The 5,900-nt window shown below is 40.3% G+C and overlaps 1 non-coding gene across 1 annotated transcript; it reads right to left on the reverse strand.

The window, feature by feature from the left end:
* Positions 1-1,080: 1,080 nt before the first annotated feature.
* LOC121452036 lies at positions 1,081-1,242 on the reverse strand. The gene has a single exon (XR_005974775.1). It is a non-coding gene; the product is annotated as a U1 spliceosomal RNA (small nuclear RNA).
* Between the last annotated feature and the right edge of the window lie 4,658 nt (positions 1,243-5,900).

The raw sequence follows: 5,900 nt of genomic DNA on the forward strand, positions 1-5,900 counted from the left end.
GGATAGTGTAGGAGCCAGCTTTCATCAAGAAATTATCCTATAGCCTTTGAAGACTCTTTCACATGGTAAGTGACTACACCTTATAAAACAGCCCAGCTAGAATGGACCACAGAGTCACCAAATTATAACGACTGTATTATGTGATTTAGCGGAAGGGGGGTATTGTGATAACTGGAATTCCTTACTGCTCTTCTACTCAACAACAAAAGCAAGGCATTACTAGGAACTGACACTGCCCTGCTCAGGACTAGAGTACTGGTCCCAGGCATAAATGTCTCTGACAGTAGTCTCAAAGTGCAGCCCACGGCTTGGTAGAACATGCCATGGCCAGATGCACATGGACTTCTAGAGACATGGGTTATATGCACAGGGTATCTGATCATGGGACTGAGTCAGCACTGATGATTTCACCCTATGTCAGCCAACGACTCGTGGGGTCAGACTTTCATGCACAGCTTCACTTGTGTGGGTTGTAAAGGAAGAAAAAAATGAAGCTAAAGCAAGCAATAATCCTCATCAGTGATGCTAAAGTCTGGACTTCTCATCCTGATACAATGTTTAACTCTCATTATGAACTTGAGAAGTTGATGATTCTAGACCCTCATAAGCCTACCTGTAAAATAGGCTTACTTTTATGGAATCAGATATTCAAGGGCCCAGAGACAGTAACGAGGAAGCACAACATCTTAGGAAAGCTGTCACCTATGTATGTTTGGTTTCTTTCTTTATTTTTGCTTTATAGTATTTACTTTCTACTTTATTCTCAGGACCTGTCAAAGTACATGCCATATAGTAAGGCAGGCATGCATGGAGTGTAAAACAATGAATGGACCAGGGTTTTGGTAGTCATTCATTCTTTCAAGAGTGATCAATAAATTTCTAAAAGCTTGCAGAATATCTGAATTTCTTTTCTACATCTCTTTCTCTTTCTCAGTAGTCAGTTTACAAACATCTCAACTTAAATCCCAATCTGCATTTCATTTCACGGGCATAGTCGGCTGTGAAGTATGAGTTCTGTGTGATTGACTTGGATACCAGTCACTCACATGGTTAAATGGACTCTCTTTTTATAACTAACAACCAGGAAGAGAATGAATGCTGCCTGCCACTACTACGAATTGTGTACTTGAGTTTCCTGTGTTTGGGGAGATAAAAGGGTCACCATACCCAGAGTGTAATGGATGTGTCTCACCTTAGGAAACTATGTTCCGGATTGCAGTCTTTCTCCTGCCAGTTAAGCACAACACACTCTCAACATCATTCCTAATTCAGGGTTTAAAGTATGGATCTGTGTAGAAGAATAGAATAGTTTGAAGTTAGAGCTGGAGGTCTGGATGGAGCTACTCATGCTCACACCTGACCTTTTCTCTGGAAACCTGGACCAAGAAGTCTGGCAATACTAGAGCAGAGGAAAAAGTGACAGAGATGGTCAGATGGAAGAGATGTGTGCGTATTACCAGAGCCAATCCTCGAGCTAGTTATTAACTGCCCTGCACCTTCATTGACCATAAATAGCAGAGAAGGCTTGAACTCTACCTGTTCAGGTCCAAGTGTCAGGGCACCTCTTCTTCCATGGAACCCAGGTCACAGAAGGAGAAGTCCATTCTGATAGCCACAGTTCCTTCTCTTGACATTGGTTGCCTGTGACGGCTTGAATAGGAGATACCCCCATGGGCTAACTGTTTAAAACTTGGTATTTAGCTCATGGACTTTATGTGAGATATGGTAGAAACTCTAGAATGGGGTGGTGGTAAAAAGCTGCATAAGGTAGGTTCTGTAATCATGTTCCATGCAGTTGTGATTGACCTCAGGCATCTTAATGCCTTTCTACTTCTCGGCCACCATGAAGTGAAAAGTTTCCTCAAGTGTTCCCACCTCTGTGATATGCCTCACGGCTAGGGTGACAGAGCCCAGGATGACAGAGCTGGCTTGCTATGGACTAAAACCTCTAAGAATGTGAGACAGAGCAAATCTTTCCTCTTTCAAACTGTTTCCCTTAGATATTGTCACAATGTCAAGAAATTAAGACAAAAAATTGATACTGGAAAAGTGAGGTTATTGCTATGACCGTGTCTCACTATGTGGTTCAGAAGATGATAGAAGTAATTTGTGAGAGAAGTTTGGAAAAGAGAGCTGAAGGGGCACCAGAGTATTGTGACCAGGGTCTTACCCACAGTTCTCAGAGAAGTTCGGCATCAGAAGAGTAAAGGAAACACAGACAGTAGAGACTCAGCTCACAGTTTCAGATGGAAATAAGGACTATTGAGAATTAAAGTAGAAACCATTCCCTCAGATCTGGTGAAAAGCTGAGTTCAAGTATAACAAACTTGTTAATACAGCAGAAGAGATGTCAAGGCAGGCTATCATTCAGTATGATTATGGCTGCTGCTTTTAGCCAAGCTTATAATGAGAACCGGGAGCAAAGAGAAGAGGGGAGAGATTTAAAAAACAATTTGGCCAGAAAATAAACTCATTAGTGCGTTTCTCAATTCTCATCAGAGAAGCTTCTCTTTGCAGTAGATGGTAATTAACACAAAACACACAACTGGCCAAGGTGCAGAGAATAAGAAATCGAGGGAGGCTCAGTCCTTAAAGAAATATCTGTATCATATCTGCTTCTCCAAAATCTCAACAATCACCATTGAAGAGGAGGCAGAAAGAGATTTCGAGAGTCAGAGACAGTGGATGATTAATAGGAAATGATATTTTTCAGGCACAAAAGGGAAGTAGCACATATGAACTGACAGAGGTTGTGACAGTATACATGATACCTGCTCAGGTTTAAGGCAGAAAAAAAATACCAGTATGAAGTGAAAAGGAAGGCATGAAATCCCACGCAGAGCTCAGGATCTATTGACATGTGGCTCCTGGGACAGGGAAAGCCAGTTCTCTTTTAGGGTATGGTCCCTGGTAGGAAGACCATGCATCCAAGAGTAAGGGGACATCATAAATTGGACCTGATATGTTTTTTTTTGTTATTGATATTTTAAAGTGGACCTAAAATTAGATAGATAGGAAAAGCAGGGTAGACCTGAAAGAAGTAGGAGGGGGATGAATATGATCAAAACATACAAAAATTTCAAAGAACTATTAAAAAAGAAAATTGTGAAAATGGAGAATTGGGTAGTTCAAAAGATTAAGACTATTTAAAAGAATCCAAATACGACAATAGGCAACATAGCAAAGTGTCTCTAGACTCTGTCAGGCCACACCTAATGGCGTATGATTCAAACTCATTTAAAAGCCTTTTTTAAAGAAGGTGGCCTAGAGAGTTCTCCTTGCACACAAACATATAGCGAAGGTTTTTGTCATTAAAGTATGTAGACACTCAAATGACATTGGACACTATAGCTGTCATTCAAGGAACCCTGTTACTGCTCAGGCTAGTGACAAATCTTAACATTATTCACGTAATGCTGGAATTGGAGACATTCAGAATACAGGAACAATGGTGTCATGGAGTCATCTAATTAGACTTCAAGGAAAAGCCTGACATACTATGGCAGAAATTTCCTCAAATATAGACAAAGAAATAAACCCTCAAACACAAGAGGCACTTAGAACCCCAAAATAGATGTGACCAGAGAAAATGCACAATGCAACAAAAAGACAATCAAGATGACAAAGTTGCGAAACAAAGAGAAGCTATTAAAAACTTCAGGGTAAAATGCTCAATTCACAAAGACAAAAAAAAAATCAGCAGAAAACTTGAAATCCAGGAAAGCATGGGAGGATGTATTTCAAATCCCCAAAGTGAATAACTGCCAAAAAAGATTGCTACCTCCAAAGTCAAATTTAACTTTTACAATTTACAAAGAGCGAAAAACATTTCAACACAAGGACAAACAAAAGAACTCATGACCACTGAGCTAGCATTGAAGAAGATATATAAAGGAAACCTGAACACTAAGGTGGAGCAATGACAGCCACAACCATGAGAATACGGGGGGGGGGGGGATGAGTTTCCTATGAGCATTAGATGAACAAAGGAGTACTGGGAATGAATCAATCATGTCCAGTTTGGCAATCCACCAGATTCTCATAAAGGAATAGGGTAGAAACAAAAGAATAAACAATCAGGCCACCAGAAAAACAACCATCAAAGTTAAAGAAGTTAGTGAATCCCTCTTCATAATAACTCTAAATGTACATGGTTTTAATTATCTAATTAAAAGATGAAGACTAACTGTTTAAATTTAAATAACGTCTAACTTTTTGTTGTCTACAGAAACACATCTCACTGGCAAAGATCCATGCAGACTGAGAATGTCAGGAGGCAAGTAATTCACAAAGCAAATGGAAACCAAAAATACTTCTACCTGACAAAGTAGACTTTCAACAAAAGCTAGCCTGGAAGAGATAAAGAAGGTGACTAGATGTGTTGTTATATGGCAGTTTTCTCTGAGTTGAAATAGTCCCCTAGGAGGTAAACAAAAATTTACATGGCTGGGAAAAAAGAACCTTGAAAGGTTCTCAAAAGTCCCTTCCCAGCTTTATAGAATTAATAAACCACTAGTCGAGAACATTCTGATTGGCTGAGATGTGGGAGGGGCCTGTCCCTCTTTCAGAGAGAGCTCCAGGGCTCCCACTTTCATGAGTCATCATCTATGTTGGGGTGAGATTTTTAGTAACACAGCTAATTGAATGATCCCTCCTACTGTAAGCAACCTTGTGTTTATGCTCCTACGAGTAACCCTAATATAATCTCTGGTTCAGCAAGGTGGACTTTGCTGCACTGGTTAGTTTGATCTGCCAGGGGTTTCTACGGTGAACGTGTGTGTGTTACATCTCCCCACAAAACGTGTCTCCTGAAAGAGTTAGAAAAGAGACCAAGACAACAATTTGTTATAATAATCGTAAATACAATTGCACCAAAGGTTGATACCTCCAATTGTATAAATAAAAATTATGTTAAATGAGTAAGAAGAACTAATAACAAAGTTCCACAAACGCATCCGGAAAACAAGTGCCATCAAATATTGGTGAGAGGGCTGGTGACATGAACTCCTATACACTGCCGTTGGGGATGTAAATTAGTCTAGCCACTATGGTAACTAGGATGGAAGTCTTTCAAAAAGCTAAAAATAAAGTTCCCATATGGCCCAGCTTTGCCACTCCTGTCAGCAAGTCAGGGGATATTTGTACTTTTACTCCTATCATTCATACTATTATCCATTCAACTAAGATATGGAACTAATGCAGCGGACCATTGATAGAATAGTGGACAGAAAGAAATTCTGCATGTGATATATAAATATTAAATATATATGTATATATATATATAAAGAAAATGATAGGAACTAGAGATCTTTCTGCCAAGCAAAATAAGTTAGATTTAGAAAGATAAACATTGCATATTTTCTCTCATATGCAGGCACAGTCAATCCAGGAGGAGTGGGGCCATGTGCCTCTAATCAGCAAGGCCACAGGAGTGGGTTTCCCCAAGCCTATTAGGGCTCACATCACATCACCATACACACACGTCCATGCTGACACGGAACTCCAGGACTTGTGTATGGATGACTTTTGCTCTGCTTAGCTCTTTCTTTACTATTTCTCTGTTATTCCCTTTGGACTGGGAATTTGTAGTCTGGGCCACTGCATCCTGAAAGTGTGATTCATTCTTGGTCTGACGGGGTCTCACAGCTGAGAGTTTGCCATGAGTCATAGAGGAGACCGTGGACTTGAACTTTGGAATTGCTTTGAAACAAAGTTTGTGGGTATTCTGGGAGACAGACTGGATGCATCTTGTACCAAGAAATGGCCATGTGCCTTTTAGAGATTTAGGGTTGGGAAGGTCATGGAGGGAACACACAATGTCCCCACAGGTGGATGGCTGAAGCCTGGGTCCCTAGCTTGTTGCCCTATTTGGTGAGATGATGAACTCTCTCAGAGAGAGA

This window comes from Microtus oregoni, unplaced genomic scaffold (assembly GCF_018167655.1).
Source record: "Microtus oregoni isolate MIOR12 unplaced genomic scaffold, Mior012 000008F_ref0000371, whole genome shotgun sequence".
Classification (NCBI taxonomy): domain Eukaryota; kingdom Metazoa; phylum Chordata; class Mammalia; order Rodentia; family Cricetidae; genus Microtus; species Microtus oregoni.